This window comes from Hemiscyllium ocellatum, chromosome 23 (assembly GCF_020745735.1).
Source record: "Hemiscyllium ocellatum isolate sHemOce1 chromosome 23, sHemOce1.pat.X.cur, whole genome shotgun sequence".
NCBI lineage: Eukaryota > Metazoa > Chordata > Chondrichthyes > Orectolobiformes > Hemiscylliidae > Hemiscyllium > Hemiscyllium ocellatum.
Genome location: NC_083423.1, coordinates 148,306 through 173,795, shown reverse-complemented (window position 1 = coordinate 173,795; position 25,490 = coordinate 148,306). Strand labels below are relative to the sequence as shown.

General features: G+C 44.4%; 1 protein-coding gene across 1 annotated transcript in view; it reads left to right on the top strand.

Annotated features, from left to right (window-relative positions):
* pcloa (piccolo presynaptic cytomatrix protein a) overlaps positions 1-25,490 on the top strand; it is a 577,994-nt gene that overhangs the window by 463,736 nt on the left and 88,768 nt on the right. The window lies entirely within an intron of this gene.

Below are 25,490 nucleotides of genomic sequence, written 5' to 3'. Positions count from 1 at the left end.
TATTTCTCACCCTCTGTTTCAGGCACTATGTTTCTCACCTCTGTATCAGACACTCTCTTTCTCACCAACTGTTTCTCACCATCGAAATCAGGCCCTCTGATTCTCATCCTCTGTTTCAGTCCCTCTTATTCTCTCTTTCTGTTTCTCACCCTCTGTTTCTCATCGCATGATACTCGCCCTCAGTTTCTCAGAATCTATTTCAGGCACTCTGCTCCTCACCCTCTGTATCAGGCACTCCGTTTCTCACCAACTGTTTCTCACCCTCTCTTTCTCACCCTCAGTTTCTGGCACATGTTTCACACCCTCTGATTCTCACCCTCTGTTCCAGGCCCTCTGTTTGTCACCCTCTGTATCAGCCACTCAGTTTCTCACCTTCTGTATCAGGCACTATGTTTCGCTCCCTATGTATCAGGCACTCTGTTTGCCACCCTCTGTATCAGCCACACTGTTTCTCACACTCTGTTTCAGGAACTCTGTTTCCCACCCTCTGTTTCTCACTCTTTGTGTTAGGCTCTCTGTTTCTCACTCTCTGATTCAGGCACTCTGTTTCTCACCAATTGTTTCTCACCCTCTGCATCAGGCATTGTATTCCTCACCAACTGTTCTTATCCTCCATATCAGGCACTCTGTTTCTCACTCTGTTTCACACCTTCTGTATCAGGCCCTTTGATTCTGATCCTCTGTTTCAGTCACTCTAATTCTCTCCCTCTGATTCTCACCATCTGTTTCTCACTCTCTGTATGAGGCATTCAGTTTCTCAGCTTCTGTATCAGGCACTCTGTTTCGCTCCCTATGTATCAGGCACTCTGTTTGCCACCTCTGTATCAGCCATACTGTTTCTCACCTTCTGTGTCAGGCACTCTGTTTCTCACCCTTTGTGTTAGACTCTCTGTTTCTCACCCTCTGTTTCGTGCACTCTGTTTCTCACCCACTGTTTCAAGACCTCTTATTCTCGCCCTCTGTTTCTCACCCTCTGTTTCTCACTCAATGACACTCGCCCTCAGTTTCTCAGCATCTGTTCCAGGCATTCTGTTCCTCACCCTTTGTATCAGTTACTCTTTTTCTCACCCTTTGTATCAGGCACTCTGTTTCTCACCCTCTGTTTCAGTCTCTCTGTATGAGGCACTCAGTTTCTCAACTACTGTATCAGGCACTCTGTTTCTCACCCTGTGTATCAGGCACTCTGTTTCTCACCTCTGCATCAGGCACTCTGTTTCTCACCCTCTGTTTGAGGCACTCAGTTTCTCACCTACGATATCAGGCACTCTGTTTCTCACGCTCTGTATCAGGCACTCTGTTTCTCACCCTCTGTTTGAGGCACTCAGTTTCTCACCAACTGTTTCACACCCTCTGATTCTCACCCTCTGTTCCGCGCCCTCTGATTCTCACCCTCTGTTCCGCGCCCTCTGATTCTCACCCTCTGTTCCAGGCCCATTGCTTGTCACCTTCTGTATCAATCACTCAGTTTCTCCACCGCTGTTTCAGTCACTCAGTTTCTCCCACTCTGTTTCAGGCACTGAGTTTTTCACCGTCTGTTTCTCAAACTCTGTTTCAGGCACTGTATTTCTCACCCTCTGTTTCTCACCCACTGTATCAGGCATTGTATTCCTCAACAACTGTTCTCATCCTCCATATCAGGCACTCTGTTTCTCACTCTCTGTTTCTCACATTCTCTATCAGGCACTCTCTTTCTCACACTCTATTTCTCACCCTCTGTATCAGGCCCTTTGATTCTCATCCTCTGTTTCAGTCACTCTAATTCTCTCCCTCTGTTTCTCACCATCTGTTTCTCACTCTCTGTATGAGGCACTCAGTTTCTCAGCTTCTGTATCAGGCACTTTGTTTCACTCCCTCTGTATCCGGCACTGTTTCTCACCCTCTGTTTCAGGCACTGTGTTTCTCACCCTCTGTTTCTCAACCTCTGTATAAGCACTCTCTTTCTCACCAACTGTTTCTCACCCTCTGTTTCAGGCACTCTAATTCTCTCCCTCTGTTTCTCTCTCTCTCTGTCTGAGGCACTCGTTTTTTCACCTACTGTCTCAGGCACTCTGTCTCTCCCCTCTGTATCAGGCACTCTGTTTCTCACCCTCTGTATCAGGCACTCTCTTTCTGACCAACTGTTTCTCACCCTCTGATTCAGGCACTCTAATTCTGTCCCTCTGTATCAGGCACTATGTTTCTCACTCTCTGTTTCAGTCACTCTGTTAGTCACCAACTGTTTCTCACCCTCTGCATCAGGCATTGTATTCGTCACCTCATCCTCCGTATCAGGCACTCTTTTTCTCACACTCTATTTCTCACTCTCTGTATCAGGCCCTTTGATTCTGATCCTCTGTTTCAGTCACTCTAATTCTCTCCCTCTGTTTCTCACCATCTGTTTCTCACTCTCTGTATGAGGCACTCAGTTTCTCAGCTTCTGTATCAGGCACTTTGTTTCGCTCCCTCTGTATCAGGCACTCTGTTTCTCACCCTCTGTTTCTCACCCTCTGTATAAGGCACTCTATTTCTCAACCTCTATTTCAGGCACTCTGTTTCTAACCCTCTGTTTCTAACCCTCTGTTTCTAATCCTCTGTTTCTAATCCTCTGTTTCTAACCCTCTGTTTCTAACCCTCTGTTTCTCACCCTCTGTTTCTCACTCTGGATGTCAACCTCGGTTTCAGGAACTCTGTTTCTCACCCTCTGTTTCCGGCCCTCTTATTCTCGCCCTCTGTTTCTCACACTTTGATACTCGCCCTCAGTTTCTCAACCTCTGTTTCAGTCCATCTGTATGAGGCACTCAGTTTCTCACCTATTGTATCAGGCACTCTGTTTCTCACCAACTGATTCTCACCTTTGGTTTGAGGCACTCTGAGTCTCACGATCTGTTTCTCACCCTCTGTATGAGGCATTCTGTTTCTCACCCACTGTTTCTCACCCTCTGTCTCTCACCCTCTGTATAAGGTACTCTATTTCTCAACCTCTGTTTCTCAACCTCTGTTACAGGCACTCTTATTCTCGCCCTCTGTTTCTCACCCTATGATACTCGCCCGCAGTTTCTCAGCATCTGTTTCAGGCATTCTGTATGAGGCACTCTGTTTCTCACCCTCTGTATCAGGCACTCTGTTTCTCACCCTCTGTTTGAGGCACTCAGTTTCTGACCAACTGTTTCACACTCTCTGCATCAGGCACTATATTTCTCACCAATTGTTTCTCTCCCTCTGATTCTCACCCTCAGTTTCTGGCATATGTTTCGCGCCATCTGATTCTCACCCTCTGTTCCAGGCCCTCTGTTTCTCACCATCTGTTTGAGGCACTCAGTTTCTCAACCTCTGTTGCAGACGCTCTGTTGCTCACAACTGTTTCTCACCCTCTGCATCAGGCACTGTATTTCTCACCAACTGTTTCTCACCCACTGTATCAGGCCCTCTGAATCTCAGCCTCTGTTTCAGGAATTCTGTTTCTCACCCTCTGTTTCTCACACTATGATACTCACCCTCAGTTTCTCAGAATCTGTTTCAGGCATTCTGCTTCTCACCCTCTGTATCAGGCCCTCTGATTCTCGCCCTCTTATTCTCTCACCTCTGTTTCTCATCGCATGATACTCGCCCTCAGTTTCTCAGAATCTATTTCAGGCACTCTGCTCCTCACCCTCTGTATCAGGCACTCTGTTTCTCACCATCTGTTGAGGCACTCCGTTTCTCACCAACTGTTTCACACTCTCTGCATCAGGCAATGTATTTCTCACCAACTGTTTCTCACCCTCTCTTTCTCACCCTCTGTTCCAGGCCCTCTGTTTGTCACCCTCTGTATCAGTCACTCAGTTTCTCACCCTATGTGTCAGGCACTCTGTTTCTCACGCTCTGTATCAGGCACTCTGTTTCTCACCCTCTGTTTGAGGCACTCAGTATCTCACCAACTGTTTCACACCCTCTGCATCAGGCACGGTATTTCTCACCAACTGTTTCACACCCTCTGTATCAGACACTCTCTTTCTCACCAACTGTTTCTCACCCTCTGCATCAGGCATTGTATTCCTCACCAATTGTTCTCATCCTCCGTATCAGGCACTCTGTTTCTCACTCTCTGTTTGCCACCCTCTGTATCAGCCACACTGTTTCTCACACTCTGTTTCAGGAACTCTGTTTCCCACCCTCTGTTTCTCACTCTTTGTGTTAGGCTCTCTGTTTCTCACTCTCTGATTCAGGCACTCTGTTTCTCACCAATTGTTTCTCACCCTCTGCATCAGGCATTGTATTCCTCACCAACTGTTCTTATCCTCCATATCAGGCACTCTGTTTCTCACTCTGTTTCACACCTTCTGTATCAGGCCCTTTGATTCTGATCCTCTGTTTCAGTCACTCTAATTCTCTCCCTCTGATTCTCACCATCTGTTTCTCACTCTCTGTATGAGGCATTCAGTTTCTCAGCTTCTGTATCAGGCACTCTGTTTCGCTCCCTATGTATCAGGCACTCTGTTTGCCACCTCTGTATCAGCCATACTGTTTCTCACCTTCTGTGTCAGGCACTCTGTTTCTCACCCTTTGTGTTAGACTCTCTGTTTCTCACCCTCTGTTTCGTGCACTCTGTTTCTCACCCACTGTTTCAAGACCTCTTATTCTCGCCCTCTGTTTCTCACCCTCTGTTTCTCACTCAATGATACTCGCCCTCAGTTTCTCAGCATCTGTTCCAGGCATTCTGTTCCTCACCCTTTGTATCAGTTACTCTTTTTCTCACCCTTTGTATCAGGCACTCTGTTTCTCACCCTCTGTTTCAGTCTCTCTGTATGAGGCACTCAGTTTCTCACCTACTGTATCAGGCACTCTGTTTCTCACCCTGTGTATCAGGCACTCTGTTTCTCACCTCTGCATCAGGCACTCTTTCTCACCCTCTGTTTGAGGCACTCAGTTTCTCACCAACTGTTTCACACTCTCTGCATCAGGCACTGTATTTCTCACCCTCTGTTCCGCGCCCTCTGATTCTCACCCTCTGTTCCGCGCCCTCTGATTCTCACCCTCTGTTCCGCGCCCTCTGATTCTCACCCTCTGTTCCGCGCCCTCTGATTCTCACCTTCTGTTCCAGGCCCATTGCTTGTCACCTTCTGTATCAATCACTCAGTTTCTCCACCGCTGTTTCAGTCACTCAGTTTCTCCCACTCTGTTTCAGGCACTCTGTTTCTCACCAACTGTTTCTCACCCTCTGTATCAGGCCCTCTGATTCTCACCAACTGTTTCTCACCCTCTGTATCAGGCCCTCTGATTCTCACCAACTGTTTCTCACCCTCTGTATCAGGCCCTCTGATTCTCAGCCTGTTTCAGTCACTCTCTCTCTCTGTTTCTCACTCTCTGTATGATACACTCAGTTTCTCAGCTTCTGTATCAGGCGCTCTGTTTCTCACCCTCTGTTTCAGGCACTCTGTTTCTCACCCTCTGTTTCAGTCACTCAGTTTCTCACCCTCTGTTTCAGGCATTGTATTCCTCAACAACTGTTCTCATCCTCCGTATCAGGCACTCTGTTTCTCACTCTCTGTTTCTCACAATCTCTATCAGGCACTCTCTTTCTCACACTCTATTTCTCACCCTCTGTATCAGGCCCTTTGATTCTCATCCTCTGTTTCAGTCACTCTAATTCTCTCCCTCTGTTTCTCACCATCTGTTTCTCACTCTCTGCATGAGGCACTCAGTTTCTCAGCTTCTGTATCAGGCACTTTGTTTCACTCCCTCTGTATCAGGCACTGTTTCTCACGCTTCAGGAACTCTGTTTCTCACCCTCTGTTTCTCACTCTTTGTGTTAGGCTCTCTGTTCCTCTCCCTCTGTATCAGGCACTCTGTTTCTCACCCTCTATTTCTCAACCTCTGTATAAGCACTCTCTTTCTCACCAACTGTTTCTCACCCTCTGTTTCAGTCACTCTGATTCACACCCTCTGTTTCTCTCTCTCTCTGTCTGAGGCACTCATTTTTTCACCTACTGTATCAGGCACTCTGTTTCTGACCAACTGATTCCTTCCCTTGGTTTCAGACACTCTGACTCTCCCCCCCCTGTTTCTCACCCTCTGCATGAGGTACTCTGTTTGTCACCCTCTTTTGCAGGCACTGTGTTTCTCACCCTATGTTTCAGGCACGCTGTTTCTCACTCTCTGTTTCTCACCCTCTGCATCAGGCACTCTCTTTCTGACCAACTGTTTCTCACCCTCTGATTCAGGCACTCTAATTCTGTCCCTCTGTATCAGGCACTATGTTTCTCACTCTCTGTTTCAGTCACTCTGTTAGTCACCAACTGTTTCTCACCCTCTGCATCAGGCATTGTATTCGTCACCTCATCCTCCGTATCAGGCACTCTTTTTCTCACACTCTATTTCTCACTCTCTGTATCAGGCCCTTTGATTCTCATCCTCTGTTTCAGTCACTCTAATTCTCTCCCTCTGTTTCTCACCATCTGTTTCTCACTCTCTGTATGAGGCACTCAGTTTCTCACCCTCTGTATAAGGCACTCTATTTCTCAACCTCTATTTCAGGCACTCTGTTTCTAATCCTCTGTTTCTAATCCTCTGTTTCTAATCCTCTGTTTCTAACCCTCTGTTTCTCACCCTCTGTTTCTCACCCTCTGTTTCTCACTCTGGATGTCAACCTCGGTTTCAGGAACTCTGTTTCTCACCCTCTGTTTCCGGCCCTCTTATTCTCGCCCTCTGTTTCTCACACTTTGATACTCGCCCTCAGTTTCTCAACCTCTGTTTCAGTCCATCTGTATGAGGCACTCAGTTTCTCACCTATTGTATCAGGCACTCTGTTTCTCACCAACTGATTCTCACCTTTGGTTTGAGGCACTCTGAGTCTCACGATCTGTTTCTCACCCTCTGTATGAGGCATTCTGTTTCTCACCCACTGTTTCTCACCCTCTGTCTCTCACCCTCTGTATAAGGTACTCTATTTCTCAACCTCTGTTTCTCAACCTCTGTTACAGGCACTCTTATTCTCGCCCTCTGTTTCTCACCCTATGATACTCGCCCGCAGTTTCTCAGCATCTGTTTCAGGCATTCTGTATGAGGCACTCTGTTTCTCACCCTCTGTATCAGGCACTCTGTTTCTCACCCTCTGTTTGAGGCACTCAGTTTCTGACCAACTGTTTCACACTCTCTGCATCAGGCACTATATTTCTCACCAATTGTTTCTCTCCCTCTGATTCTCACCCTCAGTTTCTGGCATATGTTTCGCGCCATCTGATTCTCACCCTCTGTTCCAGGCCCTCTGTTTCTCACCCTCTGTTTGAGGCACTCAGTTTCTCAACCTCTATTGCAGACGCTCTGTTGCTCACAACTGTTTCTCACCCTCTGCATCAGGCACTGTATTTCTCACCAACTGTTTCTCACCCACTGTATCAGGCCCTCTGAATCTCAGCCTCTGTTTCAGTCACTCTAATTCTCTCCCTTTGTTTCTCACCCTCTGTTTCTCACTCTCTGTATGAGACACTCAGTTTCTCAGCTTCTGTATCAGGCATTCTGCTTCTCACACGCTGTATCAGGCACTCTCTTTCCCACTGTGGTCAGGCACTCTGTTTCTCACCAACAGTTTCACACCCTCTGTATGATGCACTCAGTTTCTCAGCTTCTGTATCAGGCATTCTGTTTCACACCCTCTGTCTCAGGCAAACTGCTTCTCACTCTCTGTATCAGGTTCTCTGATTCTCAGCTTCTATATCAGGCACTCTGTTTCGCTCCCTCTGTATCAGGCACTCTGTTTCACACCCTCTGCATCAGCCACACTGATTCTCACCCTCTGTTTCAGGCACTGTGTTTCTCACCCTTTATTTCACACCCACTGTCTCAGGCACTGTGTCTCTCATTAGCTGTTTCTCACCCTCTGCATCAGGCACTGTATTTCTCACCAACTTTTGCTCACCTTCTGTATCAGGCACTCTGTTTCTCACCCTCTGTTTTTCACCCTCTGTATAAGACACTCTCTTTCTCACCCACTGTTTCTCACACTCTTTATCAGGCCCTCTGATTCTCACCCTCTGTTTCTCACTCTCTGTGTGAGGTACTCATTTTCTCATGTACCTTATCAGGCATTCTGTTGCTCACGCTCTGTATCAGGCACTTTGTTTCCCACCCTGTGTATCAGGCACTCTGTTTCTCACCCTCTGTTTGAGTCTCTCAGTTTCTCATCCTCTGTTTCTCACCAGCTGTATCCGGCACTCTGTTTATCACCAACTGACTCTCACCCTCGGTTTCAGGCACTCTGTCTCTCTCCCTGTTTCTCACCCTCTGTTGCAGGCACTCTGCTTCTCACCCTCTGTTTCTCACAATCTATATCAGGAACTCTGTTTCTTACCATCTGTTTTTCTCTGTGTGTGTGTCAGGCTCTCTGTTTCTTACCCTCTGTTTCAGGCACTACGTTTCTCACCCTCGATTTCTCACCCTCTGTTGCAGGCATTTTGTATCTCACCCTCTGTATCAGGGACTCTGTTTCTCGCCCTCTTTTGCAGCTCTCTGTTTCTCACCCTCTGTTGCAGGCACTCTGTTTTGCACCCTCTGTTTCTCACAATCTATATCAGGAACTTTGTTTCTCACCCTCTGTTTCTCTCTCTGTGTGTCAGGCTGTTTCTCACCCTCTGCATCAGGCACTGTATTTCTCACCAATTGATTCTCACTCTCGGTTTCCGGCACTCTGTCTCTCTCCCTCTGTTTCTCATCCTCTGTATAACACACTTTGTTTCTCACCCTCTGTTGCAGGCACTCTGTTTTTGCACCCTCTGTTTCTCACAATCTGTATCAGGAACTCTCTTTCTCATCTCTGTTTCTCTCTCTCTGTCAGGCACTCTGTTTCTCACGCTCTGCATCAGGCACTGTATTTCTCACCAACTATTTCTCACCCTCTGTTAGGCACTCTGTTTCTCTCCCTCTGTTTCTCACCCTCAGTTTCTGGCATATGTTTCGCGCCCTCTAATTCTCACCCTCTGTTCCAGGCCCTCTGTTTGTCACCCTCTGTATCAGTCACTCAGTTTCTCACACTCTATTTAAGTCATTCAGTTTCTCACACTCTGTTTCAGGAACTCTGTTTCTCACCCACTGTTTCTCACTCTGTGTATCAGGCTCTCTGTTTCTTACCCTATGTGTCAGGAACTCTGTTTCTCAACCTCTGTTTCAGGCACTGTGTTTCTCACCCTCTATTTCTCACCCTCTGATTCAGGCACTCTTTTTCTCATTCTTTGTATCAGTGACTCTGTTTCTCACCCTCTGTTTGAGGCACTCAGTTTCTCACCAACTGTTTCTCACCCTCAGTTTCTGGCATATGTTTCGTGCCCTCTGATTCTCGCCTTCTGTTCCAGGCCCATTGCTTGTCACCCTCTGTATCAGTCACTCAGTTTCTCACCCTTTGTTTCAGTCACTCAGTTTACCACGCTCTGTTTCAGGCACTGTGTTTCTCACCCTTAATTTCTCAACCTCTGTTTCAGGCATTCTGTTACTCACCAACTGTTTCTCGCCCTCTGTATCAGGCCCTTTGATTCTCAGCCTCTGTTTCAGTCACTCTAATTCTCTCCCTCTGTTTCTCACCCCCTGTTTCTCACTCTCTGTATGAGACACTCAGTTTCTCAGCTTCTGTATCAGGCACGCTGTTTCACAAACTCTGTTTCAGACACACTGATTCTCACACTCTGTTTCAGGAACTCTGTTTCTCACCCTCTGTTTCTCACTCTCTGTATCAGGCTCTCTGTTTCTCACACTCTGTTTCTCACTGTATGAGGCACTCAGTTTCTCACCTACGGTATCAGGCACTCTGTTTCTCACGCTCTGTTTCTTATTCTCTGTATGAGGCCCTCAGTTTTTCAGCTTCTCTATCAGGCACTCTGTTTCCCACCCTCTGTATCAGCCATACAGATTCTCATACTCTGTGTCAGGAACTCTGTTTTTCATCCTCTGTTTCTCACTCTCTGTACCCAGCTCTCTGTTTCTCGCCCTCTGTTTCTGGCACTGTGTTTCTCACCCTCTATTTCTCAACCTCTGTTTCAGGCACTCTGTTTCGCACCAGCTGTTTCTCAGCCTCTGCATCAGGCAGTGTATTTCTCATCAACTGTTGTTCACCCTCTGTATCAGGTACTCTGTTTCTCACCATCTGTTTCTCACCCTCTATATAAGACACTCTCTTTCTCACCGTTTCTCATGCTCTGTATCAGGTCCCCTGATTCTCACCCTCTGTTTCAGGCACTCTAATTCTCTCCCTCTGTTTCTCACCCTCTGTTTCTCACTCTCTGTATGAGGCACTTTGAGTCTCTCAGTTTCTCACGCTCTGTTTCTCACCATCTGTATCTGGCACTCTGTTTCTCACCAACTGATTCTCACCCTCGGTTTCAAGCACTCTGACTCTCTCCCATGTTTCTCACCCTCTGTTTCTCACTCTATGTATGAGGCACTCTATTTCTCACCCGCTGTTTCTCACCCGCTGTTTCTCACCCTTTGTTTTTCACCCTTTGTTTCTGGCACTCTGTTTCTCAACCTCTGTTGCAGGCACTTGTTTCTCACCCTCTGCATCAGGCACTGTATTTCTCACCAACTGTTTCTCACGTTCTGTACCAGGCACTCTGATTCACACCCTCTGTTTCCGGCACTGTAATTCTCTCCCTCTGGTTCTCACACTCTGTTTCTCACTGTCGGTTTGAGGCACTCAGTTTCTCACCAACTGTTTCTCACCCTCTGCATTAGGCACTGTATTTCTCACCAACTATTTCTCATCCACTGTTTCAGGCACTCTGTTTCTCTCCCTCTGATTCTCACCCTCAGTTTCTGTCATATGTTTCGCACCCTCTGATTCTCACCCTTTGTTTCTCACACTCTGTTCCAGGCCCTCTGTTTGTCACGCTCTGTATCAGTCACTCAGTTTCTCACCCTCTGTTTCAGTCACTCTGTTTCTCACCCACTGTTTCTCACTCTGTGGATCAGGCTCGCTGTTTCTCACCCTCCGTATCAGGCACTTTGTTTCTCACCCACTGTATCAGGCACTCTCTATCTCACCAACTGTTTCTCACCTCTGTATCAGGCCCTCTGATTCTCACCCTCTGTTTCTGGCAATCTAATTCTCTCACTCTGTTTCTCACTCTCTGTTTGAGGCACTCAGTTTCTCACCTTCAGTATCAGGCACTCTGTTTCTGACACTCCATGTCTCACCCTCTGTTCCAGCCCCTCTGTATCTCCCCCTCTGTTTCAGCTCTTCTGTTTCAGCCCCCCCCTGTTTCTCCCATGTTTCTCCCCCTCTGTTTCTCACCCTCTGTTTCTCCCCCTCTGTTTCTCCCCCTCTGTTTCAGCCATGCTGTTTCAGTCACTCTGTTTCTCGACCTCTTATTCTTGCCCTCTGTTTCTCCCCCTCTGTTTCTCCCCCTCTGTTTCTCCCATGTTTCTCCCCCTCTGTTTCTCCCCCTCTGTTTCAGCCCTTCTGTTTCTCCCCCTCTGTTTCAGATCCTCTGTTTCTCGCCTCCGTTTCAGATCCTCTGTTTCTCGCCCTCTGTTTCAGCCACGCTGTTTCAGCCCTTCTATTTCTCGCCCACTGTTTCAGTCCCTCTGTTTCAGCCTATCTGTTTCCCGCTCTCTATTTCTCGCTCACTGTTTCTCGTCCTCTGTTTCTCACTCTCTCTTTCAGCCTGTCTGTTTCAGCCCCACTGTTTCTCATGCTCTGTTTCAGTCCTTCTATTTCAGCCCCTGATTTTCAACCCTCTATTTCAGCTCCTCTATTTCTCACCCTCTGTTTCTCGCCCTTTGTTTCAGTCCCTCTGTATCAGCCCTTCTACTTCTCGCCCACTGTTTCTCGCCCACTGTCTCTCGCCCTCTGTTTCAGTCCCTCTGTATCAGCCCTTCTATTTCTCGCCCTCTATTTCTCGCCCTCTGTTTCTTGCTGTCTGTTTCAGTCCCTCTGTTTCTCGCTCTCTGTTTCTCGCCCTCTGTTTCTCGCCCTCTGTTTCTCGCCCTCTGTTTCTCGCTCTCTGTTTCTCGCTCTCTGTTTCTCGCCCTCTGTTTCTCGCCCTCTATTTCTCGCCCTCTGTTTCTTGCTGTCTGTTTCAGTCCCTCTGTTTCTCGCTCTCTGTTTCTCGCCCTCTGTTTCTCGCCCTCTGTTTCTCGCTCTCTGTTTCTCGCCCTCTGTTTCTCGCCCTCTGTTTCTCGCTCTCTGTTTCTCGCCCTCTGTTTCTCGCCCTCTGTTTCTCGCCCTCTGTTTCTCGCCCTCTGTTTCAGTCCTTCTATTTCTCGCCCTCTGTTTCTCGCCCTCTGTTTCTCGCCCTCTGGTTCTCGTCCTCTGTTTCTCACCCTCTGGTTCTCACCCTCTGGTTCTCGCCCTCTGGTTCTCGCTCTCTGTTTCAGTCCCTATGTTTCAGCCTATCGGTTTCCCGCCCTCCTGAAGAAGGGCTCATGGCTGAAACGTCGATTCTCCTGCTCCTTGGATGCTGCCTGACCTGCTGTGTTTTTCCAGCAACACATTTTCAGCTCTGATCTTCAGCATCTGCAGTCCTCACTTTCTCCTCTGTTTCTCGCCTTCTGTTTCAGCCCAAGTGTTTCAGACCCTGTCGTTCTCGCCCTCTGTTTCATCCCCTCTGTTTCCACCCCTCTGTTTCAGCCACTCTGTTTAAGCACCTCTGTTTCTTGCACTCTATTTCAGCCCTTCTGTTTCTCGCTTTCTGTTCACCCCTCTGTTTCTCACCCTGTGTTTCAACCCCTCTGTTTCTCGCCTACTGTTTCAGACCTGTTTCAGCCCCTCTATTTCAGCCCCTCTGTTTCTCGCCCTCTGTTTTCCCCCCTCTGTTTCTCGCCCTCTGTTTTCCCCCCTCTGTTTCTTGCCCTCTGTTCACCCCCCTGTTTCAGCCCCTCTGTTTCTCGCCCTGTGTTTCAGGCCCTGTTTCTCACCTACTGTTTCAGACCTCCTGTTTCAGCCCCTCTGTTTCAGCCCCTCTGTTTCTCACCCTCTGATTCTCGCCCTCTGTTTCTCGCCCTCTTTTTCAGACCCTCTGTTTCAGACCCTCTGATTCTCGCCCTCTGTTTCTCGCCCTCTTTTTCAGCCCCTCTGTTTCAGACCCTCTTTTTCAGCCCCTCTGTTTCTCACCCTCTGTTTCTCACCCTCTGTTTCTTGCCCACTGTTTCATGCCTTTGAATCTTGACAAACCTCACTTAACGTAAAATTCATTGTTAGTGCCCAAAATCTGACTGTCACTTCTATTTCATCTGAGCAACTATCCCCTTCAACACTACCCAAAACGGACTATTTGTTTGAGAGAAGAATAGCCACTGGAAATTTCTGAACTACCTTGTTACCTTTCCTGACAGTCACCAATCTGTCTGATTGATCCTGCTGTGTAACCAGCACTGTAAATCTATTGGTCATAACACTCTATATCTCTTGAATGCCGATAGTGACATTTAGCCTAAAAAGAAGCTCTCAATAGCACTTTATATAAAACTAACTACTCCTTCTTACCCACAGATTTTAATCTTAATCATGTAAAAGTTTTTCAAAAATTAAACATATAAATCATTTAAAAAATCAAGCTCTTCACTGAAATAATCAAAAAAAGCCTCCTCCTCAAATCCTCCCAACTGTCAGCTTTCATTGTCCAGATTTTTTTTAAAAATCTCCAGACCATCCACATGTAGGGCCTCTCCACAAGCGCTCCACTCTAAAAGTTCTTAAAAATAATTCAAAATAAAAAGTCTTATACTTCTGTTATATAATAACTCTAAGAAATCTACAAGAAAGCATGCCACTCAGGAGCTGCTCCAAAATCCACACTAGGAAACTGAAATCAAAAAATGACCCTTGAGAAATATCAAGGAAGCAGAAAATAATTTATTCAAGAAAGTAGGAGGGTTGGCGAATAGAATTAAACAGAATTACAAGGCATTTTAGTTGTATAATTAGGAGCAAGAAATGAAATAACATCACAGAGACCAGTATCCCATCACTAAATCACCCTTGACTTACATGTGAAAAGTCTTTGACACTGGTCCAGCTGCCTCAGAGCCAGCTGTCAGGGTAAACAGAACCTCTGACACTCCTGCTTATATCTGTCAGCTGGAGCTCCCTGCTTGGGACTGTTAAGCTGATCCAATCAGAGAACTCATATTCTATGAGGTTCACTTGGCTGACATTGTTAAAATCACTACAGCGGGTGACTAGGAAAAGGAGAGGTCCTCTCAAGAACAAAGGAAGGAATTTGTGTGGAGCAGAGAAACTGGATGAAGTCCTTAATGAGTACTTTACATCAGTGTTCACTAAGGAGAAGGACTTGGATAACGGTAAGTTTAAAGAGAGGTATGTTGGTGGATCCAAGATGGCGGCGACCCAGCAAGACTGAGTCCACAGTGCTGTACCCAAAACTTGGGAAAAGTGGGCTATCCACCCCCACCACACTCACTAAACCATTTATAATAGTTGTTAACCTTAAATAGTTACCTATTAGTACATTTAAATAGTCTAATACTAGCTGGAAAATGAGTAAAGGGAAGGGAACAGGCGGCTCTAAGAAAGCAGGGACCCCTCCCCCACCCTCTCCCTCTTCAGCTGCAACAAAGGTGTCTTCAGCTACTTCAGGAGAGTTACCAATGAAGATGAGCTTTGAGGAGATGTTTGCCAGGTGGGAGGCGAAGATTGATGCTTTTATCGATGAGTCTCAGCAGAGCAGAGAAGCACTGTCAGCTGAGCTGCAGAAGCAAGGCAGAGACATTCAGGAATTGGAGTGCCGAGTCAGAGAGGTGGAGTCGAAGGCCGCAGCCTCAGAGACTGGGATAAAATCAACAGCCGACCACATCCCTTTTCTCGAGAATCGAGTCCAGAACCTAGAAAACCACATTGATGACCTCGAAAATCGATGTCGTAGAAAAAATATTCGGTTGTTGGGCCTGCCCGAGCAGGAAGAGGGAGGTCAGCTGACAGCATTCTTAGAGCATTGGCTGCCACAACTTTTAAATCTGCATAATGGATCAGGCCAGGTAAGGGTAGAATGGGCCTACCGGGTCACAGTACGTGGGCCCGGCTCAACCCAGCGCCCACGCCCGGTCCTGTTCCAGCTGCAGAGCTATAGGGAGAGACAGATGCTCCTGGAAGCCTCAAGAAATCTGGGAAAAGATCCCCAAGCTATGACCCACAAAGGATCCAAGATCATGCTGTTCCAGGACTTCTCCCCAGCTTTGGTCCGAAAGAGGAAGGCATTCGATGAGGCGAAGAAGCGTTTAAGGGACTTAAATATCCAGTACTCCTTACGATATCCAGCGACGCTACGCCTTAGCCACGAAGGATCCATATATAACTTCGGATCACCGGAGAAGGCTAAGGAATTCTTGGACTCTCTTAAATAAACTGTAAGAGATTGTGGACGCTGGTCTGCCTTTCCCATTATTTTGGTTTACATCCCTTCATCTTTTCTTATCTTTCCCCCTATGTGTGTATGTATATATATATATATATGTTGGGGCGTTTGGTTAATGTTGATGGGGAGAGGTGGTTACCTTATTCTATTTTACTTCTGTTTTTAGGAGCGGGGTTGTTTTTCTTCCCCCTGTTATTTTGTGGTATTATATTTAAGTATTACATGTTGAGATTGTAATCTTATATTTATATATGGTATTAATATTCCCAAATATATTTAGATGTGGGTGTGGGTGGGGGTGGGGTGTTCACTGTTAACTCTAGCTTTATATTATATTTGAATTCTCCTCATTTTATTGAGGAACACCTGGGTCAAGGGTGGGGCACTGGTTGGAAGAGGGTAAGATGGACTGTGGGAGAGGAAGTGACGCTCCCTGGGAACAAGGGAGAAAATCTCCAATTCGGAATGTTTTATATTTTTTATACTTAGAAAGAGTTTTTTGTTATATTGTTTTGAGTGTATCAGAGAATCTTTACTTTTGTAAATCTTGTATGCTCCATGCTCGGGATGTTCTAGATAGGGTTTCCCCTCCCGAGGGGTCTCGGATCTGTCCAGATGATTATGGCTGAACAGTCGGTTAAGTGGTGCACCTGGAATGTCAGGGGGAGTAATTTGCCAGTTAAAAGGAAGAAAATATTATCAAATCTTAAGAAGGAGAGAGTAGATATAGCTCTCCTACAGGAGACACACCTGTCGGATAAAGAACACTTAAAATTATGACAGGGCGGATTTGATCAGGCCTTATTTTCCTCTTTTAATTCAAAAAGCAGGGGAGTCGTTATCCTTGTCCGGAAGAACTTCCCTTTGAAAATTCTAAATCAGATAAAAGACGAATCTGGACGATATATTTTGATTAAAGCCCTCATAAATGGAGAGGAATATGGGATCTTAAATGTATACTGCCCCCCGGCACACCCCTTTAAATTCATAACGGAAGCTTTTTCAAAACTGATGGCCTTTGGTGCCCGTCATACAATTATAGGGGGAGACTTTAATTGTATTGTGGATCCGGAAATAGACAGGATTCCCAAGAGTGCCGCTGGAGTATCTCCCAGATCTAGACAACTGGCGGACCTGAATAAAGAATTAGGATTGGTAGATGTATGGAGATGTCTCCATCCACAGGGTAGAGATTTTTCTTTCTACTCTAATCCACATAAATGTCACACAAGAATTGATATGTTTTTTGCCCCATCGATTTTTCTAAACTCTATAGCAACCTGTAAAATAGGTACTATAGCAATCTCTGACCATGCCGCTGTATACATGGAAACTAAGGTAAAGAACAATGGGACATCCGCTCGGCATTGGCGTATGGACCCCTTCCTGATAAAAGATAGCAAATTTTTAAAGTACTTCTCCCAAGAACTTAAAACTTTTTTAGAAATTAATACTGGTACGGCTAGCAATCCGTTAATGATGTGGGAGACCATCAAAGCTTATGCACGAGGTTTGATCATCTCCTATTCAGCGACCCAGAGGAAAATGAAGGGAGAGCAGCAGCGTCTGCTCGAAGCTCGCCTAAAAGCAGCCGAAACAGCATACGCTGATAGACCTTCTATCACAAAATTGCAGAGGATTACAGCTCTTAGGACAGCTTTAAACACCGCGCTTACTCAAACGGCTAAAAGGGAAATATTATTTGCAAAACAAAGATTATATGAATATGGCGACAAACCGGATAGATACTTAGCATTTCTTGCAAAGAAAAAGAAAGCCCCTCAAACTATTCCGACCATCAAGGAAAGTACAGGTACCCTGACTCATGGTCATAAAAAGATCAATGCGACCTTTAAAGAATTTTATTCTGAACTATATAGATCGCAGGATTGTGAAGATAGGATTAGGAGGATGCAGTCATTTTTTAAAAATTTGACCTTCCCGGGCCTGACTCCGGAATAGGTGTTGGCCCTAAATACCCCTTTAACAGTCCAAGAAATACTTGAGGCAATTAGGCAACTTCAGAGCGGAAAAGCACCGGGCCCGGATGGTTTTCAAGCTGAATTCTATAAAGAATTTACAGGAATATTGGTTGACCCACTTATGGATATGTATAATTTTGCGCATAGTCAGGTCTGTCTCCCGCCCACGCTGAAAGAAGCAAACATTTCTCTTATCCTCAAAAAAGGAAAAGACCCAGAAGATTGTGCATCTTACAGACCAATATCCTTACTAAATGTAGACTTTAAAATTCTCTCAAAAATGTTAGCACTAAGACTAGAAAGGGTACTGCCATATATTATAAAGGAGGACCAGACGGGATTTATTAAGGGCCGCAGATCATCCAATAATATCAGAAGGGTCTTGAATATGATCCAAGCCTGTCATCAGGGAAAGATACCAGGAGTAGTAATTTCATTGGATGCGGAAAAGGCATTTGATAGGGTTGAATGGTCATATTTATTTTACACATTGGAAAGGTTTGGCGTTGGACAGGTGTTTACCAAATGGGTTTCAACATTGTATAATGACCCCAAAGCAGCTGTTATTACTAATGGGTTAAGATCGGATGGCTTCAGTGTGGGTAGGGGCTGCCGTCAAGGATGTCCTCTCTCACCATTGTTGTTTACACTGATAATCGAACCATTAGCAGAAGCCATCCGGACTGATCCTAATATAACGGCCCCGAGGATTGGTACAGGTAAACACAAAATTACCCTCTATGCAGATGACGTTCTCTTATTCCTCAGTAATCCTTTAATGTCAGTGCCTCGTCTAATTCAAGTTATTAATACATTTAGTGCATTCTCAGGCTATAAAATTAATTTTTCAAAATCGGAAGCCATGCCAATGGGTGGTCTGGCTATGATACCCCACTTAATGGACGGATCCCCTTTTCCCTTCCGTTGGTCCCTGGAGGGCTTCTTATATTTAGGTATTTTTATCACGCCAGTATTTGATCAGCTGTATAGGGCTAATTTTGTACAATTAATGGAAAGGATAAGGCAGGACCTCCAGCGATGGAGAGACCTTCCGATTTCCTGGCTAGGGAGAATGGCATTAATTAAAATGAATGTTCTGCCCCGTCTCTTATATCCTATGAGAATGCTCCTGCTAATGCTGCCAAGGCTAGCCCTACGTAAATTATATGGCTGGTTGGGCTCCTTTATTTGGAACCATAGACGGCCCCTTATTAAGCTGAAGAAGCTACAGCTTCCACAGGCAAGGGGAGGACTGGACTTCCCAGACTTTAGGAAATATCAGTTAAGCTCCCTACTAAGTTACATAGCTGATTGGGTTTCATCTGATCCACAATCAATTTGGCTGGATATCAAAGCCTCCCAAGTAAAATACCCACTTATTAACCTTTTATTTTCAGATAAGAGGAAAATCATTACAGACCACTGTAAAAATCCCATAATATTAAACACAATTAAAGCCTGGAATATAATGCGGCAAAATGAGGGTAACTCACATAAAACATCCCCCCATGCACCAATAGTAGGCGCATGGGGATTCCAACCGGGGATTACAGATGTCACCTTTAAACTCTGGAGATCCAGGGGCATCTCATGCTTAGGGGACCTATTTAAAGATGGGATCCTGATGTCCTTTGAGCAGCTGCGTCTGAAATTCGGAATACCTAATGGGGATCTCTTTCGATACTTCCAAGTTCGAGATTATATACAGAGGAAGACTACATTAATAGATAGTCTTTATAAATCAAACAGAGAACGTAATGTCTTACGACCAGCGGGGGCATCCTCCGTTAGTACTATATACCATTTGCTACATGATGGAGTCTCAGGAGACATGGATGACCTGCTTAAAACATGGGAGCAGGACTTGGGGCTAGAAATCTCTGAGGATATGTGGAATGACATTTGGGAAAATGCTAGAAGAACTGCTATCTGTAACAGAACTCAGGCTATCCAACTAAAGATACTTCATAGGGCCCATATAGCTCCGGCTCGACTGGCAAAATTTAAGGCAAGAGCATCTCCAATGTGTCCTAAATGCAAAATAGAGGTGGGTACTCTTGTACATTGTCTGTGGACTTGTCAGAAAATCCGCAGATACTGGACTAAAGTGGCAAATACCCTGACAGAAATTTTAGGAACGGAAATTAGGGTGGACCCTGTATCTCTCTTTTGGGCTTTTCGAACCTCTCATCTCTGGATATGCATGGGAAGAGACTATTTTCTATTCTCTCTTTCTGTGCAAGGAAAAATATTTTGGTGAACTGGGTGGCTGAGGGCCCCCCTGGACTTTCAAATTGGCACAGATTAATTATGGAATATATCCCCCTTGACTTCCTCACAAATATGGTGCACCGAAAGACTGAATTATTTTATAAAATATGGCAGCCCTTTTTGAATTATATAAATGCAGATATTTCGGCTATCCTAACAAGGGCTTTTATTTAGTGAAGATTTCAGACCGGGCTGCTCCGGGGCCCCTTGGGAGAGGAATCCTGCGCGAATACGGGTTTTATTATATTTGATGTTTATACATTCCGAGCATGTAAGAGACTTAGGTATACACTCTGGTTAGTTATAGGTTAGATTAGTAGAAAGTTGAGTTTTTTTTTCTTTCTTTTTTCGTTTCTTTTTTTTTCTTTTTTTGTTTTCTTTCTTTCTCTTTTCTTTGTTAAATTATGACTATTGTATATATGATTTAATTGTACATCAATGTTTGTATTTGAGAGTTTTGTTTATTTTTGTAAATTTGCAAAAATGTTAAATTTCAATAAAAATATCTACAAAAAAAAAGAGAGGTATGTTGATATTCTGAGGTATGTTGATACTCGGGTATATCAATATTAAGAAGGAGGATGAGATGGATTTCTTGAAGAACAATGAGGTAGACAAGTCTGAAGAACCCAATGGGATCTAATGCCGGATACTGAAGGAGGCACTGGAGGAGATTGATGAGCCCTTCATAGAAATCTTTGTATTCTCTTTAGCCACAGGCGAGTGCTCAGAAGACAGGAAAATAACCAAGATTGTTTCTTTTTTTTAAGAAGGGCAACCCCCCCAGGATAATCCAAGGAATTGTAGGCCAGTGAGCCTTACATCACTGATAGTGAAATAATTGAAGAAAATTCTTAGGGATCGAGAAGAACAGCATCTCACTTTCTGCTTGGGAATCCTGCAACCTTCTGGACTCAACGTCAAGTTCAATAATTTTAGGCTTGTGCACCTCCTCCTCTCTTCTTGCCCCAACTCCCACATACCAGGCCCTGATGAAGGGCTTTTATCCAAAACATCGATTTTCCTGCTGTTTGGATGCTGCCTGACCGGCTTTTCCAGCACCACTCTAATCTTGACCCTGTCCTCACATAGACTACTCCTACAAGCAACTCATTGTCAGCCATTAATGGTTCTCATTAGCAGCTAGTCATTTTCCTCGGCTGACCTTTACCCATTCCTTTGTTCACCCAACTGTTTTTCTCTCCATCTGGGCTCCATTTCCACCTATCATTTACTCTTTCCCTCTCCCCCCAACCAATTTTCTAGAATATATACTAATATTTTTGAAGCTACAATCAGTTCTGAAGAAGGTCACTGGACCCAAAACATCAACTCTGCTTTCTTTCCACAGATGCTGCCAGACCTGCTGAGTTGTTCCAGAAATGTCTGATTTAGTTTCTGATTTTCAGCATCCACAGTCCTTTGATTATTTTATTTAGTATTGTAACCCAAGGCAGTTGTTTATCTGGCCAACCACTGAAGTAAACAATTAACATCACTGGACAGACAACAGCATGTCATCGTTGCTAGCTTCTGAAGAATTGTTGTAGATAATTAACCCTGCCTTGTGGTCTGGAATGTTTTGTTCTTCATTATTTTGATTTCCCTATCTATATTTTTCCCCTCTTAATATTTGTGTCAATATGTTTGTTTTATTTGGGAACAAATGTCTGTTCACTTGACAATTTAAAGGCTATTGTTTAAGTAACGTAACAGTAGATAATCAAGGTTTTATTTTTCTCTGGTATTTGTTTTAAAAAGCGTGATTACAATAAATAGAGTTATTTTCCAATAAATGACAAAAACCTAGTGTGAACTGGTTTTGTCCAGGAAGCAGTCAGTTGGCAAATTGATCACCTTAGCAGTTTAATTGGGTTATTACATATCCGCGTTGGCTTATGAAACAATCGAGCTTGATTATTGGTGCACATTTCTCTGTTAAGTCAAAGCAGGAGTTGATAGGAAAGAGAAAATGAGACAGAAAATCACCCTATTTGCATTGAATGGCATAGCAAGCTTGAGAAATTAGGCGACCTGCTGCTGCTCCTATTTCCTGTCCACTTATGCTTTCCAATCAACCAGTACAAGTTGCCACAATGCAACCATAAACACAGTCCTCCTTACTCAAAGATAGGAAGACTATCACTTATCCACAAAAGCCTTGCCCAGCTTCTTGCATATGAAAATTGAGGCAATAATATTCAGCTGCAGTCAACGAGTGTCCTCTCTTTCAGAGAGATAGGGTCATTTCAGAGCTGAAGGTCAGCAAGAACATCTGATAGTCTTGCACACTATTCAACCTCTCACATTTACTCAACTATCCAATGGCATGGCTAGCACTAACATTCCCTGCTACTTTCCTGTAAGGAAATGAGCATGGCTGGATCATGAATTATGAATCTGCCATAACCTGGTGCATCCCCATGAGTCTACAGTCTGAATGTTAGAATCAAAGATTCATAGAGCTACGCAGTACAGAAAAGGCCCTTCAGCCTATGAAGTCTGTACTGCCAAGGCTCATCTAAATCTTCACTAGTCCCACATCCCAGCACTTGGCCCATAGTCTTGAATGTTATGACATTTCATGTGCTCATCCAACTACTTTTTAATGATTGTGATGTCTTCAGCCTCAACTCCCTTCTTAGGCAGTGTGTTACAGATTCCCTTGTCATCTTGTCATCTGTGTGTTTGACTACTAGGGACAGCTGGTCGTGGCGTTTAGTGGCTAGTTGATGTTTGTGGATGCGGATTGTTAGTTGTCTGTCTGTTTGTCCTGTATAGTGTTTCATGCAGTCTTTGCATGGAATCTTGTAAATTACTTTTATCTTGTGCATGATGGATATAGGGTCTTTTACTGTGGTGAATTGTTGTCTGAGTATGGCTGTCGGTTTATGGGCTATCATGGATCCGAATGGTTAGAGAAGTCTGGCTGTCAGTTTTGAGAGATTTTTTATTAAGATAGAGTGATTAGTGTGTTGGGTCATGGCATGTCCTTGTCATGTTGTTTGTCTGTTAGCCATCTGCTGATGAAGTTGCGGGGATATCGATTGTTGATTAAGACTCTATGTAGAGGTGTTCCTCTTCTTCTCTTCACAAGTCAGGACAGCTGCATTGTAGCCCTTTCGAACAGGGTCCTAATGCAGCTTCTTTTGTGTGTTTGGGTGGTTTGCTGTTGTAGTTCAGCATCTGGTCAGAGTGTGTGGCTTTTTTGAACACTTTTATAGTGCATTCACCATTTTATGTTCTCTCTACCTTACACAAACCTTGAATTTCTGATTGACCTGTGCTTTTATTTGTATAGTTGAGGCTGACGTAAACCCTCAATTGCAGACATCAAAACCTGCCATTCCTCAAAATAATTCACTGCCACCCTCATGACGATAGGCAGGGGGATGGACAAAGTGAGGACTGCAAATGCTGGAGATCAGAGTCGGGAGTGTGGTGCTGGAAAAGCTCAGCAGGTCAGGCAGGATCAGATCAGAGGAGCAGGAGAACTGGCGTTTTGAGTATAAGCTCTTCATCAGGATGGATACATAAGGCTCATGGTCACTAGGAGAAATGCTTTGGAGAAGGATGAAGAGTTGCTATGGTAGGGTAAAAAGGAGATGACATTGCTATTGGAAAGGTTGTAAGGAGAATGGTGGGGACAGAGGCATGAAAGGAGGTAATTTGAGGGAATTTGAAGGAATGGGGAGAGAAGGCAGAAAACATGGCAATGGGGTAGCTCTTGTCTTTATTCTTTCTAATAAAATTTATGAAGTGATATCTGAAAAAAGATTACGATATGTTTTCTTTATCTAACAACCTTTTAGAAAATTATTGAAGACACTACACTTCTATCCACAACTATTGTCAAAAGTAACATACATATTGTTGAATTTAAGAGGAAGATCTATAGAACCTATTCGCACACTGCTTAATAAAATCCTTTGCAGCAAGCATGCTTTGAATAGAAATCATTCATCTGAAAGTCCCTGTTATCATAGTGACTGGTTAAAGTCTAGTTAGAAACTAGGATAAGAGGGCATAGCCTTAAAATTAGAGGGAGCAGATTTAAGACTGAATTGAGGAGGAACTTCTTCACCCAGAGGGTTGTTAATTTGTGGAATTCCCTGCCCAGTGAAGCAGTTGAGGTTTCCTCATTGAATGTTTTTAAAGATAAGATGGATACTTTTTTGAACACTAAAGGAATTAAGGGTTTGGTGAGAGGGCAGGTAAGTAAGGCTGAGGCCACAGAAAGGTCTTATTGAATGGCGAGCAGGCTTGAAGGGCCAGATGGCCTACTCCTGCTCCTGATTCTTGTGTTCTTGTGTTCTAACAAAGTTCACCTGAAAAAGGAGCAGCACTCCAAAAGATTGTGATTTCAAATAAACCTGTTGGACAATAACCTGGTATCATATGACTTCTGACTTTGAAAAGGCAAGGTTTGAACAAGGGTAGTCAGCATGGCTTCATCAGAGGGAGGTCATGCAGAACAAATTGATTTTTTTTTAATGAGTATGTGGCCGGGTGAGTAGGTGATGGTAGTGCAGTTGATGCAGCTTATATGTGATTTAGCAAAGCCTTTGACAAAATCCCATACTGGAAACTTTTCAAGAAGGCAAATGCACATGGGATACAGGATAATTTGATAAATTGGATTCAAAGTTGGCTCAGTTATAGGCAAGAGAGGATGATGACAGAAAGCTGCTTTATTGAGTGGAAGTCAATGTTCAGTGGTGGACCATGAGGATCTGTGCTGTGTCTCCTATTATTTGTCATTTACATAAATGACATAGACTGTATGGGGGGGGGATTGGATTAGTAAATTGTGAATGACTTAAAGATTGTTCGGTGAGGTTGAATGTCTTAGGCTACAAGAAGATATAAACGGGATAATCAAATGAGCAAATAAGTAGCAGTTGAAAAGTTTGAGATGATGCACTTTATAAGGAGTAATTTAACAAGGAAGAAGCCAATGAGCAGCATGACGCTAGGACATTCTGTGAGACAAAATGACTTTGGCGTGTTTGTCCATAGATCTCTGAAGGAGAAAGGGCACATTATTAGGAAGTGAAAAAGGTAGATGGGACACTTGCCTTTATCAATCTAGGCATAAACTACAAAAGCAGGGAAGTCATCTCTACCCAGAGAGTGGTAATAGTTTGAAATGTGCTGCGTGAGAGGTTGTTTGAGGCGAGTTGGCTGACATCCTTTAAGAAGTACCTGAATGAGCATTAGGCATATTTATAACATTCAAGCCTATGGACTAAACGCTGGGAAATGGGATTGGGCTGAGCTCAGGTGTTTCTCAACTTTTGCTGCAGACTCAATCGGCCAAAGAGCCTCTTTTGCATTGTACGATTCTATGTACGATTCTTTGTACGATTCTATGATTCTACAATTCTATGACTGCTCGAGAATAAGGGCAAAATCAGTAGCAGATTTCAGATTTTTTCTACTTGAAAGGTTTATGGTGACATAATAGGTAAGTTACAGGATTGGGAGTTGAAATGTCTTGTTTCATAATGTGGAGGTATAAATTCAAAATCTTCCACAGCAACTGAAAATTTAAATTTAATTAATAGATTAAATCTGGAAAAAATACTAGTTCAGTAAAACTGACCATCAAAGTACTGGCTGATTGTTGCAAAAATCCATTTACTTCATTCGTGTTTTTTCGGAAAGGAAATCTGTTCTCAGTACACCGCCTGGCGTTTGAACGATTCCAGATCTACATCAATGTGGTGATTTGTAACTGCCTCAGAATGGCCTAGTAAGCCACGCAATAGAATTCAGAAAGGTAGTTCACCAGCTCCTCTCCAGGATAACCCAAACTTGGGATCAGGAATCGAAATCACACCCCTTGATACAATGCCAAAACCATGCACCTTCCCCCCCACACTTGACCCATTTCAAGCACAGTATTCCCTACTCTTGACCT